Source organism: Sinohyriopsis cumingii, chromosome 18 (genome assembly GCF_028554795.1).
Source record: "Sinohyriopsis cumingii isolate HCF-2022 chromosome 18, ASM2855479v2, whole genome shotgun sequence".
In the NCBI taxonomy this organism is placed as follows: Eukaryota; Metazoa; Mollusca; class Bivalvia; order Unionida; family Unionidae; genus Sinohyriopsis; species Sinohyriopsis cumingii.
In genome coordinates, this window is record NC_142978.1 from 45,794,818 (window position 1) to 45,813,578 (window position 18,761).

Below are 18,761 nucleotides of genomic sequence, written 5' to 3' on the forward strand. Positions count from 1 at the left end.
ATTCCACTGTAATGGTTACAAGCAACACCACATATGAAGACATGAAGGGCCAGAACACAAAAAACAAAAGTTCCCTAATGATCTACTGGTCAAACAAAACTTTTATGAACATAAATTAATCTTATTTCTTCATTCCTTTTAACTGTGAAGGTACCGGTACTTCACCCAGGTGCACATATGATGGGGATCCGAAGTGTACAATTTTCATTCAGAACCAATAAAATACTGAACGATGCGTTTTAGAGAAATTTCCAACTGGACATCATAAGAAGCCTATTAGCAAAGTCGGGTTGGCAACATTTCATTTAGGACTAACAAACCAACTGGACATCATAAGACGTCTATTAGCAAAGTCGGATTGGCAACATTTCATTTAGGACCAATAAACCAACTAGATATCATAAGAAGTCTATTAGCAAAGTCGGACTGGCAACATTTCATTTAGGACCAATAAACCAACTGGACATCATAAGAAGTCTATTAGCAAAGTTGGATTGGGAATGTTTTTATTTAGGACCAACAGACCAACTGGACATCATAAGAAGTCTATTAGCAATGTCGGATTGGCAACATTTCATTTAGGACCAATAAACCAACTAGATATCATAAGAAGTCTATTAGCAAAGTCGGATTGGCAACATTTCATTTAGGACCAATAAACCAACTGGACATCATAAGAAGTCTATTAGCAAAGTTGGATTGGGAATGTTTTTATTTAGGACCAACAGACCAACTGGACATCATAAGAAGTCTATCAGCAATGTCGGATTGGCAACATTTCATTTAGGACCAACAGACCAACTGGACATCATAAGAAGTCTATTAGCAAAGCTGGACTGGCAACATTTCATTTAGGACCAATAAACCAACTGGACATCATAAGAAGTCTATTAGCAAAGTTGGATTGGGAATGTTTTCATTTATGACCGACAGACCAACTGGACATCATAAGAAGTCTATTGGCAAAGTTGGATTGGCAACATTTCATTTAGGACCAATAAACCAACTGGACATCATAAGAAGTCTATTAGCAAAGTTGGATTGGGAATGTTTTCATTTATGACCAACAGACCAACTGGACATCATAAGAAGTCTATTAGCAAAGTCAGATTGGCAACATTTCATTTAGGACCAACAAACCAACTGGACATGAGTGGCAACTTTTTCATTAGGATCAACAAACCAACTGGACATCATAAGAAGTCTATTAGTAAAGTCAGATTGGCAACATTTCATTTAGGACCAATAAACCAACTGGACATCATAAGAAGTCTATTAGCAAAGTTGGAATGGGAATGTTTTCATTTAGGACCAACAGACCAACTGGACATTATAATAAGTCTATTAGCAAAGTTGGATTGGGAATAATTTCATTTAGGTTCAACAAACCAACTGGACATCGTAAGAAGTCTTTTAGCAAAGTTGGATTGGGAATGTTTTCATTTAGGACCAGCAAACCAACTGGCCATCATAAGAAGTCAATTAGCAAAGTCAAATTGGCAACATTTTCACTTAGGACCAACAAACCAACTGGACATGGGTCCCATAATTAAATGTTTTGTAAACTCATGCTCAAGCTCCATGTTTGAAAACTGTTGGAATTCTCTAACTTTAATTGTACAACTGTAAATTACATTTTTCTTATCTGAATTTGGGGTTTTGCATTTCCACTTGAATTTCTTAATCAAATGGTTTCCAGCATGTGGTACGTGGTGTGGCATCACTAATGCAAATGAGACAAACATCTCAAGGTTTCTTGCACAAACTGAGATTACCTTTACTGTAGATATATACTTGTTATTGATTGGTCTGAAAATAATAGTGGTTCAATGGAAATTAAGCAAGCATTCAGGATAAAAAATACAGTCATATTCATAATATCCTACATTGCTTCTGTGGAAAAATTTAGTATTTTCTCAAACTTGAGGAATTTCTCTCTTATTTTTAAGAATAAATGGACTCCCAGGCGTACAATTTTAAAACAAGAATTATTATTGTTATATTGCGTTTCTTATATACAAAAATCTCCTAAGCAAGACCAGAATATGAGGAAATGATGTTTGAGAAATTTGGTGAAACAAGCCAGAACCCTAAGTCAGGAAGACAAACTCCCTCATGCTGATCATGAAGTTACACATTCCCAACATCAACAATACAAATCTGTATCCCAAAATAAAATGAAGTCATTGAATAAATGTAGTTTTAAAATCTCTGCTGAAAATTAATATCGGTAATGACATTGTCATTGTGAATCTTGGTTTCTGCAATAAAGTTAGTTAGTGAAAAACATGGCAAATGGCAGTATACCTGATATGGAGAACCAGTTGCTGAGGAAACATACAAAGCAGTCCTCTTTTGAAACCTGATTTTCCAAGTCTGTGTTAAAACACAGCATGGAGTCTGTTGAGAGACAGACTCTTATGATCAGATGTTTTATTGGCACACTAGGTGATCCCTTTGAAACAAGGTTTACAATGTTTCTTTTGAACAAATTACAAGCATGGAAAAAGAAAGGAATATCACTTATGTTTAAGTAATTTAGCATTCTTGTAATGGGAGGACCACTCAAGCTTTCAAGTGGGACTTCCCTTCTGTTGGAGTCTTTAAACATATCCATTAAGGTGATCCTTGCTACAGAATGAAGTACCATCTATACTTACTTACATATCAAGTCAAAGAGCAAACATGCACCCATATCTGCCAATGCATAATGTGCCAGCATATTAGGGTCTATATTGTTTAACTGATTACCCCAAGCAAACGGCATAGACCCATATCTGCCAATGCATAATGTGCCAGCAGATCAGGGTCTATACTGTTTAACTGATTACCCCAAACAAAGTGCATAGACCCATATCTGCCAATGCTTTATGTTATGGCAGATCAGGGTCTATACTGTTTAACTGATTACCCCAAACAAACTGCATAGACCCATATCTGCCAATGCTTTATGTTATGGCAAATCAGAGTCTGCACTTGGACTCCATTTAAAAGCAAGCCTAGATGGTAATTAGAGCTAGAAACTAGCACATAACATGTCATAATTTCCATATGAAGATTAAAAACAATGAATATTTCTAACAGTAAAGAATACGACATATTATGTTAGAATCAAGATTTTAATTCTCAGTTTTACATAGCAAGCATCTGCGATTTCTGAAGTTTAAACCAGTACCGCAAAATGTAAAAAAGTCATAATGCTAAGGACTGGTTTATACAGCAAAATATTTGTTATCCTAACCCCTCAAGATACATTTTGTCCAGAAAATTGTCCACACAATTGCCAAGATAATTGTCCAGATAATTCTATCTCCAGGTAATTCATGATTTTCTTCACAAGAAGTAGCTGACCACTTGCATGCATGGTAAGCCCACCCCCAAGCTTCGACAATGACAGCATTTTTTTCTCCTGGGATAAGTAAATACTGAGGCTATATTCCAAACTTAAAGAGGGAGGGATTAATCTAGGGTGTGGATAGATGTATGAACAGACATTTAGACCGACAGACAAATAATGAAATTCGTCAGAAACCAGAGAAAATTTCAATTCTGAGTTATACCAGTCTGCTTTGAAAGAAATCCACAATATTCCCAACATATGAATCATATAAGCCTATGTTGATGGAGTGTGGTTTGGATTTTTAATGCAGCTTTAACAATTTTTTAGTCATATCACTATGATGTCTGCAGTGTGGAACTTTATGGTGATGTCTCGCTCTGAGGCATCACGCCGCAGACATGTAACTTGATGTCCCACCCAGTCACATTATCCTGACACCAGGCTGACCAGTCCTAACACTAACTATACTCCCTTTCCTCTGAAAGAATTACAGTTTGGTACAATCTTTGCCAATGGTAACAGCACACTTAAACCTATTGATGCTGAGTGCCTAGCGAGGCAGCTGTTAGTACCATTTGATAAGTCTTTGGTATTACTTGACCTGGGTTCTAACCTGCGACCTCCCCTCTAACCACTAGGCCACTGGAAAGGTCCCTATTTTGATGGAGAAAACCTCAATGTCTAAATCATACAAACCTATTTTGATGGAGAAAACCTCAATGTCTAAATCATACAAGCCTATTCTGATGGAGAAAACCTCAATGTCTAAATCATACAAGCCTATTTTGATGGAGAAATCCTCAATGTCTAAATCATATAAGCCTATTTTGATGGAGAAATCCTCAATGTCTAAATCATACAAGCCTATTTTGATGGAGAAATCTTCAATGTCTAAATCATATAAGCCTATTTTGATGGAGAAAACCATAATATCTGAATCATATAAACCTATTTTGATGGAGAAAACCTCATTGTCTAAATCATATAAACATATTCTGATGGAGAAATCCTCAATGTCTAAATCATACAAGCCTATTTTGATGGAGAAAACCTCAATGTCTAAATCATATAAGCCTATTTTTAGGGAGAAAACCTTAATGTCTAAATCATACAAGCCTATTTTTAAGGAGAAATCCTCAATGTCTAAATCATACAAGCCTATTTTTAAGGAGAAAACATCAATGTCTAAATCATATAAGCCTATTTTTAGGGAGAAAACCTCTTTAGATGTGCATGCCATTTTATACTGAAAGATCTGAATCAGCAAAGATTTGCTGGTGATATCAATCAACTAAACTGCCAAAATGTAGCCAAAATTTCAGATAGAAATTTATTTCAATATAAACAACATAACTGGCAACTGAAAATTAGGCATTTATTGCCTGTCAGTTTGTCCTAATGTCAATGACATCCATTAGTGTATTGACTTCATGTCAATCATGTCCGCTAGTGTACTGCTTTAATGTCAATGACATCCACTAGTGTACTGCATTAATGTCAATGACAACCAATAGCGTACTGCCTTAATGTCAGTGACATCCACTTGTGTATTGTCTTCATGTCAATCATGTCTGCTAATGTACTACTTTAATGTCAATGACATCCACTAGTGCATAGCTGCCAACCTTCCAGGCTTGCAATTAGTGAAAACAGGGATAAAAAGTAGTGAATTTGGACATAAATTAGTGAAAAATACCATGACAATAACTCCATCCACTCTACACTATATCAAGATCGCAATATAAAACTAAAACACTACATATATGCAGAAATTTATCTGCATTTCTATTTATTATGGTATTCATAAACTTAACTTGTTCTTGTGGTTATTTATCAAGACATGATACTGTGGCAGACTTAAACTTCCTCAACTGCTTGATCGTAAATTTGTTTTCTTAACAGTTCAGCTTCTTGCCTGCTGGTTGATCTTGGTGACTAAAATTGCTTACAAATTTTCTGCAGCAAAGGAGGCCCTAAAGTCTTATTTTTCCTCACTAAAGAAAATACTCTTTCGCTGTCACTGTTGCTGTGAGGAATGCACAGGAGCTGCAGCACTTCTGGTTCATCCCCAGGAAAACTTGGAAGCGATTTTCGAGTCCAGGAACATTTGTTGGAACAAATGTTTAGCATGGTCTCCAGCTGATAAAGGTAGATTGTGTTGAACAAGAAAACTCACAAATAATGCTTCAGCATTGGTAGCTTGCAGGTCTTCCGCCAATGGCTTAAAATATTCCAGAGCTGAAATCTGCAAATTCATAATTTTTCCAACTTCTACTGGTTTTTTGCCACCGATGTGCTTCCTCACATCGTCTCTGCCACCATGCCCAATTCTACAATTTGTGGCACACTGTGTGCAAAAAGCATGATGTATATCAATTTTTAATGGCTGAACTCATGGCCAATTTTTGATATAGTCCAAATTAAACTTCACTTTTTGAGCAATGCATTTCTTTTTCATTGGTGGTGAAGACATTTTCAAGATCTTATATGTGATACTGAATGGTAACTCAAATCAGTGTTGGTGATGCATGCACTGAGCAAAATTCTGGTTAGGCCCCAGTTTCTCTCAAAAGCATTTGTGAAACTACTCTTATATATAGATTAAAATAAGCTAAAATGCTTGCTACCGGGCCAACTGTACTAATCTGCTGTAGTTCTACTAATATTGCGACCAGCAGTACTGGACCATTTCAGCAACTGCCAATATCAGGTCTAACGCTTAAAACAGGAAATCAACTATTTTATTAAAGGTTTAAAATAATTGAGAAATGGAGAATTCGTGAATTTTTGGCTTGCGGTGTGAATCCATTAATTGCTGATTCGTGAGGGTTGGCAGCTATGCTAGTGTATTGCCTTAATGTCAATGACATCCACTAGTACACTGTCTTTGCAAGGTTGTATAAGTGATGCAAGAAATAAAGTTTCTTAACAAAGGAACATGCTGATAGCATAATGTAACAAAACAATAAAAAATTTATTTGCCAGTTTGCAAAGAACAATATCAAAGTGAAGAGCATGAGAGAAAATAGTGGCTAATAATGGTTAGCAACTAAAAGTAAACAAAAGCCAGATATGGAATGGAAAATGATATAGTTCAACCTTCATTATTCAGTTGGTTGTTGTTGTTGTTGTAAGGTTTAACACCATTTTTCAGCACACAATAGGCTATACATGGCGGCCAGTATTAATGGTGGAGGAAGAACCCGGGAAAACCCTGGAGAGAACCACCGACCCATGAGAAGCTACTGGCAAGCTTTCTCACATACCCACATTGGCTGAATCCGAGACTTGAACCCATGCAGACAGAGGTGAGATGGCAGTGATCCTTAACGGACAGCGCTTTAGACCACTCGGCCACTCGGGGCCCCTTATTCATTTAGATTTGATTGGATGGTGCCACAGGAAAAGTAAGTCTATATCATCTGGATTAGATCTAATCCTATCCCAATATAATTTTTAAATGTCTAATGCCAAATGTAAGTACTGTAAGAAGAAAAGGTTCCTGCCTAAAAGACACTATTAAGTTGCTTTTACTATTAAGTTGCTTTTATAAGACCTTTTATGTGATTTTTAAACAGAAAAGATATATTCTTTCACACTTGAAAAACATTACCATATTTAACACTGTAACTTTATACAAACATACTTAAGCCTTAGACACTATTGTGGTAAGACAATTTTCTTCCTATGTAAATTTTAAATAACTCAAAGACAGCAATGTACAAAAAAATGATAGGAATTTTGATAGATTTGTTCGACCTGTGGTTTTTGGTGGGGCTAAAGATCTCTTAAGGGAAGTAAAGGACTTTGATCCCCAAATGAACAAGAAAGTATTTTTCAGGGAAAAATTTGCAAACTACTTTGGAAATTATAGAACCAACCAAGTCAAAGGTCACATTAAGGTAAATGGCTGCACCATTTGTACTGGCTGCCATGTATAGCCTGTTATGTGCTGAAAAATGGCATGAACCCTACAACAACTGCAAAAGCAATAATTGCATGTACAACTGATCTACATATAATTTCTAAATTAGAACATGGGTTTGAACACATATTAACACAGCACCTTATCTTCAAGACCGCTGACCAACCCCTCACCTGGATATAGACTAAGAATACTGATAAGGAAATATTTCTCACTTCATCATTTCCTGGGCACAAGCAAAAGCTGTGTGACCTATGTAAATATTCACATGTATATCCAATTAATGTTATTTATTCCTCTGTTGTAAGAAAAATATATGGATAAAAAGTGTTCTGTACTTAACAGGTTTTGTATCTACCTAAAACTTTCAACACCTGAATGCAGAAAAGATTGGCTAAATGGATATTTTATTTGTTTGTAGATTATAATATATTTAACACAATACATTCTTATATAAAAAATTTACATAAATCTCAGGCAAGTGCCATTTCTAACAATGGATGGGGCATAGTCTTTGTATTTTCTGGGGTCAGTATATAACTATATGATTCAATAATTCTGAAAATGTTGATACCTGAAGTGGAATATTGTCCCTTAAGGTGAATGTATGCTCAACTTACGGCCATAACTCAAGCTGTTACACATACAGATACTGACTTCACATAAGTTAACACCACCAGGTCAAGTAAAGAACTAAAGCATAACAGACTAATCCAATAAAGTGACCTACAGCACTCGAACACAATGGATGAAAACTGATATGGGCCAATGAAACAATCTTGTAACTATAATCTATAAAAAAGTTCATATCAATACTGACTGTGTTCTTACCTTAATGTGACGTCAACCAACCCAATCTAGTGCCACTGAATCGTGTGACCACTGATAGACAGCCAACATGACTGCCCCAATTCACCCTAGTGTCACCCACTCAGGATTTACATGTCTTACCAACATATCTCCATTCCTAGGTCACTATCAGCAGCAGGCCAAAGATAACCACAACTTAATCAACTTTCCTTCCGACATTGGGTAATTACTCTAAAAGTGACCTACTCTACACTTGAATACGTTGATTCAAATTATTAAATTTGCTAACTGGTGATATATGAATCATCAGGGTTCATACAGAATTCTGAACGATAATTCAAAGACTTTTCCCAAACTTTCAAAGACCACAAACATAGATTTCCAAGACCTATTTTCACTAACATTCTGTATACAAGTTATGTTATATGAGAAAACGATGAATGCAAAATACAACAATATTGTTAATGATGAAATGAAACTGAATGGGTCATCCAAAAAAAAAAAGAAACCAGGAAACACTGACTACATCTAAATCTAAGAACCCTGGACAATTTTATTTGTGCGTATGAAAAAAATTAAAATATTTGGGTTTATTTCAATTTTCAAAGACTTTTAAAGACCTCAGGGTAATCTGCTCGATTTTCCCAAACTTTCAAGGCCTTGAAAATGGTACCTCATTTTTCCCAAACTGACAAAGACCATATGAACCCTGTATGATGCCTCATATGGTATTTTATAATATCTTTTGCAGACCACCCTGTGGGATTTTATGAAAGGAAGTCCAGGAACACATGTCTCTAGCAAAAGACCCATGAAGGGACTGGCTGATCTACTGCCAAAAGAGGAATTTGTTGGAATTTAAGAAGTAGGTTCTTCCAACCTTGTATCTCTTCGAAATAAGTAGAATACAGAAATCAACAGAAATTCTCTTGAGAAACTCCAATATACCAAACCTGGTAATAAAAATAGATTTGTTTTTGTCCAAGACTGTTCAAAAGATATGTACAGTACAGACTTCTTTGTCAAGGCTTTTGGCCTTGAAAATGATACCATGAATAGAATATCACCAAACTTGTCTCAGTTCCAGTCCAGATATACCAGCATGCCAAATTTAATCCATAATTTAGATTTGATTTAAATACCCAAGTTACTTAACTGGCATCATTTAAGATATTCTTCAGATGTACATCCACAAACAAAATTTGATAAAAGTCCATTCATATTTGTTTGTTGTTATCATTCTCACAAGCCATCGCAGCAATTAAAAAAACCAAAAAAAAAACAAGTCATGACGTTTGACCATGAAATCAATGTCCAAGTGCTAACTACCAACTTTCCTATTAAAAAGAATTAAATGAAAGGTCTGGGCAAAATTAACCTGTAAATGTACAAGTCAACATATTTGTAAGCACTAGAGAAGTAGTGTTCATGAGATTTTTCAAAATGTCCACTAAGTTAAAGGGCATATTTTTAATTAGAACCAAAGGATAAAACTTTATGTCAAGTGTCAAGACCTTTCTCAAAGTAGTTTAGGAGAAACAGTAGCAATAACAACTGTTAAAGTTCAGTACACAGACAGTTATGCATAAAACTAAGAGTTGAGGACAAGAAACAGGTGGTACCAGAAAACCGGGATTTGCACTAATGGTATGCAATGCTTTATTGTGACTCTAGTATTGTTTCCAATCAAATCTTTGAGACTAATAATTAATATGTATGTATATAAGGAGTTTAATGGAATACAGGTATAATTCTCTGATGATAAGACCAGAGATACCAGCTGAATGTCATTTTCAAAAAGATGGGGATTGGCATTTTCTTGGATATGGCCTCATTATATTAAGAGTCCATTCATCATAAATATTTCACTATTAATTAAGTTGCTGCAATTTACCTTTTAGATGAAACAGCTTCATCACAAAAACATTCAGAAAGCATCCAAGTTTTTACTTCACAATGTTTGCAGCATGATGCCCCAGTGCTAGACATCACTATAAACTGCCACACTGCAGACATTGTAGCAATATGACTGAAAAATTGTTAAAGCTATGTTAAAAATCCTAAACACGCACACACCAACTGGAATCAGTTCATTTTTTCTTTTATCTAGCATGGAGGCAATTAAATTAAAGAGCCTTGCCCAAGTATACACCATATTAGCTGACCTCGGCTTATTCGATTGTAGGATTCTAACCTAGACCTTTTTGATCACGAGTATTGCATGCTAACCATGGCACCAGCACAGCTCTTGTCTCCATGAGTTACCTCTGATGATATACATGAGGTTAATGTGGCCTATTCTACATACCCAAGCATGTAGTGAGACACTTACAATGTTGTCTGCTGAATTACATCCAATGGTCCAACTGTCCTCCTGATCTGGTGCCTTCTCAACCTGTAAAGATAAAACAAATATATGTAAACACAAAGACTCATATTCATGCTGTTACTAAAAACCTGTTTCTTAAAAACTTTTCCTATAAACATTAGACAACACAAATACAGTTCAGCCCCATGGTGGCCATATTGTTACCTTTTTCAAACAGAACCATCTATATGTCATAAAACGTTGTAAGTGTTATCAATGCTTCTCCTGAGCAGATGGTCCTTATTCATATCAAGGTGGGGTTTTCATTGCGACTCTTTACGACTTGTGGATCATCCTGAATCAAAGTGGTTCTGATCTAACATCCAACATAATCGCCATGATTGCTGTCGTGAAAATCTTTTTACTACTAATTGCTGTGAACTAATGAAGATTTCAGCAACATTAAGTTTATCAAATCTTTCAAGTTTTCATTTAAAAATGGCATATTTGCTGGGGTCTTAAAACATGTGAACAGTATGGCTGCAAAAAATGTACACTCTGATCAAAGTCTACTGGTATGTACATATAGGTCTACAATGGTACTGTTGGATGTACTGGAAAATATGTGTTTGTCACATGATAAAAAAAAAAAGAGCCAAAAAAAAAAAAAAACCTATGCGGAGGGCTTATCATCAGACAAAATACTACTTAGTAAATATCTGCCAAAATTTTGTAAACACAGGTGTGGCTTTATCCTTAAGTATGCACTTTTAACCTCAAGTGTGAAATTATCCTCAAGGGTGGACATGTCTCAAGTGAGGACTTATTCTCAAGTATGGTCTTATCATCAGGACTGGGATTCTTTTCAAGTATGGGCTTATCATCAGGCCTGGGATTCTTCTCAAGTATGGGCTTATCATCAGGCCTGGGCTTATCTCCAAGTATGGGCTTATCATCAAGCCTGGGATTATCCTCAAGTAGGGGCTTATCACTTAATAAATATTGTAAAATAGTTTATGTGTGTGTGTGATTTGGATTTTTAACGTAGCTTTAACAATTTTTCAGTCATACTGCTATGATGTCTGCAGTGCAGTTTATAGTGATGCCTAGCACTGGAGCATCATGTCACAGACATGTAGCATGATGTCCCACCCAGTCACATTATCCTGACACCAGGCCAACCAGTCCTAACACTTAACCTCTTAATGCTGAGCGTCCAGTGAGGCAGCTGTTAGAGCCATTTTTTTATATAAGTCTTTTTAATGACTCGGCCAGGGATCCAACCCACAACCTCCCACATCTAAGGTGGACACTCTAGCCCTGAGGTGGGCAAACTTTCCAGTGCAAGTGCCGCATACACAAATTTACACCTTGTCGCGGGCCACATAGTTCATTAAGTAAAATAATTAATATTTGAAATAGCAAAAACAAAAGGTTTTTCTAAATAACATCTAATTAACTTTCATTTATTAATATGTTGTTAATATTTGAAAACTTAAACTTCAAAAGAAGCACATTTATTTGATAAACAGAGTAACATAAAGTGCGAATAATGACTTGTTCCAAGGCCGCATGTAAACCTGTAGCAGGCCGCATGCGGCCCATGGGCCGTAGTTTGCCCAACCCTACTCTAGCCACTAGGCCACCAGAGTGGTCTATCATAAATAGATAAAGTTGCATGTATATCTATAATATTCTCCAAGAATGACTTTGCGTTTTATATTGTTGGCCATATTCCAGAAATAAATGAAGCATATGAATCTGACTGATATTTGAGGTGATGAGTCTATTTTTGCAAGATGACTGAAGCAAGCAATGTTATCAGCCAAATCATGTTTCATAGTTAAACATTTAAAGGTATTATCATTTTTTTCAAATTCAATGTCTCAGAATATAAATTAAAGGAAAGGTGAACGATTTGCTTATATAAATATACCACTGCCTCTCCTGCAACCCACCCCTACCCCATGACGGAGACAAGTCTATAAAAAAAGGGGGGAGGAACACTTATGAAAATAGTTACAGTGAGTAAAATGATTGATAAACATATTACATATATTTTTTGATGATCAAAATATATGGTAAGTTTTGCAATAAATCCACTAAAAACTACAAAGGTGGTTGTTGTTCTAGGGGTTAACGCCATTTTTCAGCACAGGATAGGCTATACATAGCGGCCAGTATAACTGGTGGAGAAAGAACCTTGGAAAACCCAGGGAAGAACCACCGACACAAGAGAAGCTACTGGCAGGCTTTCTCATGTACCCATGCTAGCAAAGCCTTGGACTCAAACCCACGCAGACAGAGGTGAGATGGCAGTGATCCAGAATGGTGAGCGCTTTAGACCACTCAGCCACTCGGGGCCCCAACTGCAAAGGTAATAGCCTTCAACAAATTCTGTCACACACTGCATATATCTGCATCTCAAAAAGGGTAATAACTCTTAATAATTTAAAAGAACACATAGATCTATTAATATGTCCATCTTTAAATGATGACCAACATGTATGCTAAGTTTCAAAGCACTCCTTAAAAACTGCAAGGCAAGATGCCATTCACATGATTCTGTCAGGTAATGCATTAAGTTGCAAGATAAAATGGGTGATAACTCTTAACAGAAATTGTTTAAGAAAAAATTGATTCATTACATGAACATCTTAAAGTGGTAACCAACTTTCACAGCAATCCATTTAAAAATGAGGAATTAACTGTGTTAATGTGATACATGCAAAGGGCAAAAACTCTTATAACAAATACGTAAACCAAGTATGTGTTGCTATGTAAATGGCTATACATAATTATGTTAATGATATTATATTATACAAGAATTAAGTTGCAAGACGAAATAGGCAGTAACTAAAAAAAATCCATGTTAGTCAAGTGCTTTGTTGATTATTACACATCTTGAATTGACAAAATAATAATGACCAAGTTTCATGGCTATTGCACGAATGATATTGTGCTGGGTAGAAGGACCAACAGATGGGTGAAAGGACACATAGAATGACACAGTTGCTATATACAGGGTTGCATCCTGGATTTGGTAAATGTGGGCACTTGCCCCCACTAAATCTGAAAAAATGGGGCCAGCATAGAGACAATGGGGTTCTCACAGTATGGTATTAACAAAAATCTTCAACAGAGCAATAGCAACTATAAGTTTATTATAAACATATCATGTGTTCTGTGAGAATTAAGTGTTATAGTGTAATATACAGAATACATGATATGCATTAAGTGTTATATGTTAATAATTACACTAACATTTAATGCATCTCATGTAATCAATATATTACACAATGCATATCATGTAATCTGTATATTACACTACACTTAATGCATATTATGTAATCTATTAGACTATACCACTTAATGCATATCATGTAATCTGTATAGTACATATCATGTAATCTGTATATTACACTATACAACTTAATGCATATCATGTAATCTGTATATTACACTATACCACTTAATGCATATCATGTAATCTGTATATTAGATATCATGTAATCTGTACATTACACTATACCACTTAATGCATATCATGTAATCGGTATATTACATATCATGTAATCTGTATATTACATATCATGTAATTTGTACATTACACTATAACACTTAATGCATATAATGTAATCTGTAAATTACATATCATGTAATCTGTATATTACACTAAAACACTTAATGCATATCGTGTAATCTGTATATTACATATCATGTAATCTGTATATTACACTATAACGCTTAATGCATATCGTGTAATCTGTATATTACATATCATGTAATCTGTATATTACACTATAACACTTAATGCATATCATGTAATCTGTATATTACATATCATGTAATCTGTATATTACACTATAACACTTAATGCATATCATGTAATCTGTATATTATATATCATGTAATCTGTATATTATACTATAACACTTAATGTATATCATGTAATCTGTATCCATGTATTACACTATAAAAATGCATTTCACATAATCTTTACATATTACAGTACAATATTAAATCATGTGTTCTGTATATTACAGTATAGCACTTAAAAAACTGAAATCAAAATCTTGTGTTTTCTAATAATAATAGTACTTTCTCTACACACCTACTATTAAAGAATCAAACCATGGGCTGCTAACTGTGACACCTGTCTGTCCACTCTTATATCTCAAAACACAGTGTAAAGTATTTATTGCATGTCACATTATAGCTATCATGTATGTAGTTGTAACATTTAACAGTTTTGAACCCTGAATCATCTGTTTGTCAGCTGGTAATAAAACATGTCTGTCAAGGGTTTATGTCCTGAAATTAGTATTTTCACGTGTGAATTAATTTCCATTGGCAATTTGTACACATCAAAATGCAAAGATCTTTTGTTTTTCATTCATTTCCATGGCTGATTTTTTATCCCAGTACAAACTATTTTTTACTTTCTTTCTTTTCTTGACATCGGATGGACCCTCAGATTCAGTGCAGCCATCTATAGGCATATTATCACTAGCATTGTCTGATAGACCATCGGCCTGAGGATTTGCCTGTTCACTGTCACTGCACATACTGAGACAAACAATCTACACTCTGGCTGTTATTAGAAGCATTACTGCTAAAATAACAAAAAGGTGTCAGAGTTTTAACTTGTTTTGCCATTCAACACACAGTCCTGCTAAGTCCCAGCTTCAAGCATGTGCTTTCCTGGCCTTTTCTTAGTAATCAATCAGAAATGAGCACAGGACACACAGGAAATATGTGACCCATTAAACAAATATACAACCACATATCCACTGAGTGACAACCAGAATTTTTACAAAAATACCTTTCTCATAAATATTTCATTAATTAGTGCCTTCTTCATAAAAAATGCATGCAATAGTAATTTTCTGGCACGACTTTGCCCCAGAGAACTGAAATTTTGCAGGAAATCTTAAATATTGGTGAGATTTTCACAAGCTTGAGTAATAGATGCATAAACCCCCAACCAGCTGGCAGATTGACAGACTTTAAATTGATGGGTTGAGAATTCAATACCTGCCCAGTGGAGCCTGGGTTGTCTGCTCAGTGTCCTTTGGAAAGATATTTAACTTTCATTTTCTTGGCATGATATTGCCAAAGGTGTGCTAAAAGTGCCACTAAATTAAATTAGATTATTCAGATCTTATTGCTGCACAATGTGCTGTGCTCCTCTGTGGATAAACTTTAGTGAATGTATGAAAAGAAAATAATAATGGTATTCATTTTCTATTTAGCCTTCAAAGATGGAAGAGTAACTCCAACATGTCTGTAAACTATAACTAATTCAGGTTTGATGAAGTACAAAGAAAGTACACGTTCTCAAAGATGACAAGAATATCTAAGAGTAAGAACTGTATCTTGAAATCTGTGGAACTATGACATTCATTTAAAATCTCGTATTATAAGTATATGGAATAAAGTACACTTTAAATGTGACTCATAATTTCATTCTTTACGATGCAGGTCACAGTCCATTGCCGTAGATGTGACTGTATACTTGTACACAAGATATCCAGAATCTTTGATGTTTAAAATACCTTTACTTTAATCTATATTTTAAGTTAGCTGTATAGACTATGCAGACTAAAGAAATCTTATCTTGAAACCCAATGAACTCAAAATGCTCTTTTATAAGTCAGGTAGAACTGCAAACTGCATTGACCAAGATCTGGTATAATGTTCCAACTGATCTTGTTCTATGCAGTGGGGAGTAATCAGCAGGACAAACAACACAGACCATGGTCTGCTGGCACATTATATGATGGAAGACCAAAGTCTAAGTAGTTTGCAGTTGGACACATCTTATATGCAAGTATACAGTATATGGTAACCAACCAGTCCTCTCATGAAACAGGCCAACACTTCTTCAGTAAAAAAAAGTGGCCTTAGAGAAAACTGGCCTCTCAGAAGGGAAACAATATGGTTAAAATGTACTATTTTGGTGTTGAGAAAGATAGTCCTAAAAGTGCTGCCACAGAGAGAGAGAGACAGAGAGAGAGAGAGGTGTCTTTCAAGAGGGGATTGAATGCAATGATGACTAAAGTTGGTGGACTGTCATTCCAGCACAAAAGCATAAAACTGAGCCAACTTTAAGTCTGTGGTTGGAGAAGACATAAATCTTACCCTAGAACACAATAAAAATGGAAATATCAGCACGATTAAAACATCCAGAGTCTTCACTGATTTGTTAATGTCAACATCACATAAAAATCCCACCTTTTATCGACAATTTCAATCCATTCCAGAAACCATTGAAAATTCACAATCAATATCATGAAAACTAGCAGTAATTCTAAACTGATCCCTTTACGTGTGAATCCTTAATCATTTATGTCACAAATAAAAGTGAAAATAAATCTTTGTAGAAGAAGCAGAAAGGGGAAATAGAACTTTCCAATATGTCAATCAACATTATTTAACAGCTGCTTATCTCATTAGCTACAACTAATTGGAGGCTATCAACTGAAGCCTGGGGACTTTCGTATGGCCCACCCAAACTGAACTAAAATACAGGAAATGTATAGAAATTTCTTGTCAGAATAACTCAAAAACTATTGGTTTCATTTTTATCAAATCTGAGATGTACCCTAGTTTTGCATAATGTAAAGTTTGAACTGTTTTTTTATTCATTAGCAAATGTAACAGATTATGAAAAGGGTTTATAGTAAATTTCGTAAGGGTCTATTAAATATGGGCTACAAGAAATGGTGCATCGCAAAGTGATCCACTCAACAGAATTTGCTCATCTGGATATTAAGCTGAAGGGCTTTTGCAGCGAAACAAACATCCAGTAAAGATGAACATTCAGGGGCCATAACTCCTCTAAATCATGAAATGGAATACTGAAATCTAACTACATCAAGAACTCAAGATAAGCATCATCCCATGTAAAGATATGAAGCTGATCGGCATGGGCCATAATAATTTCCACACTGGTTGCTGTAGTAGGGTTTAACGCCATTTTCAGCACAAGATAGGCTATACATGGTGGCCAGTATAACTGGTGGATGAAGAACCCTGGAAAACCCTGGGAAGAACCACTGACCCATGAGAAGCTACTGGCAAGCTTTCTCACGTACCAATGTTAGCCGACCCTGAGACTCGAACCCATGCAGACAGTGGTGAGATGGCAATGATCAGGAAGAGTGAGCACTTTAGAATACTCTGCCACTCGGAATATGTTCAATGGTTCCTAAACAAGGCTGATTGCAAATAAGATTTCAAGTTTCCATATAAAGAACAAAATTGGCTTAAATAAAGGGCATAACTAAAACAGAGCAGATGACAATACCCACAAAAGGCTTCTCTGAATTTTCATACCACATTGCATCAGAATATGCTGACTTGGTTCTGAGCTATGCTCATTAAAAGTTAAATATCATGTAAATATAAAAGGTTATTTTTCAAAGGAGTATATACTCTATCCCAAATGGAGTTAATGAGATAAAATGCCTAAGAGGCACAACTAGCTCTGAGAGACAATGTACACACCAAACTGAAGGAACCCTGAATTACTTGTATGCTGGCTACAAGAATCTGTCGTATTGGATAATACAATTGGTGCAAAAAGATTAAACCTTAAAAATCATCTCCATGTACACATAACAGAAAGATCACCTTCCAAATTGTATCAAATTACGTGTGATGGTTGTTAGTTACATGAAGTATGAATCAACAGCCAGGCAGATGGACAGACAGACAGATGGACACATGGTAAAAGTGCTTACTATGGAGCTTCCAATCTTGACGTGGGGTCCTAATTATTACTTAATATAATAAAATGGTTCAATATCTGATCAATGCAATAATGAATAAAATAGCATTCCCAAACTTTCTAAAACATTCTTTGCGTCACATTAACATTTCAGGTCCATCAACTAATAGATAAAATGTCTGAGCACTAAATGTACACATATTTGTACACATTCAACAGAGTTTGATTTTCTACCTCTGTCAGTACTAAGATGTGCATGATTATGGAGGAGGCATCTTTAAAAAAAATGGTGTGAAAATCTTGCTCAAGTGGGTCAGGGACAATGGCCCAAATGACTCAAATGGTAAAGTATACATTTAGAGTAAGGAAGGTCCTAGCTTCAATACTTAGTGTGGCCACAAATTTTTCATATGACATGAACTGGAAACTGGCGATCAAGCTCAAAATTCCAAAATTGAAAGTGATATATTTGAAATGTCCCTGTACCATAGAAAATACTCATTAACTTGCTAGTAAAGAAACAAATGTTAAATGATTCTGCAAATGTTCTATTTCTAAATTCACTCAAATTTAGAGAACTTCAAACTTTACTGAATGCATTAGCTTGACTTTTATCACTATGAAGTTTCAAAATAACCAGGCC

At 35.4% G+C, this 18,761-nt stretch overlaps 1 protein-coding gene across 2 annotated transcripts in view; it reads right to left on the minus strand.

The window, feature by feature from the left end:
• The window catches only part of LOC149776552 (putative polypeptide N-acetylgalactosaminyltransferase 9), a 236,811-nt gene that overhangs the window by 184,668 nt on the left and 33,382 nt on the right, over nucleotides 1–18,761 (minus strand). For both annotated transcript variants that reach the window (XM_089941011.1, XM_089941012.1), the window contains exon 2: nucleotides 10,408–10,470. The gene's annotated coding sequence lies outside the window, so the exon portion shown is untranslated. The remainder of the gene's footprint in view (nucleotides 1–10,407; nucleotides 10,471–18,761) is intronic.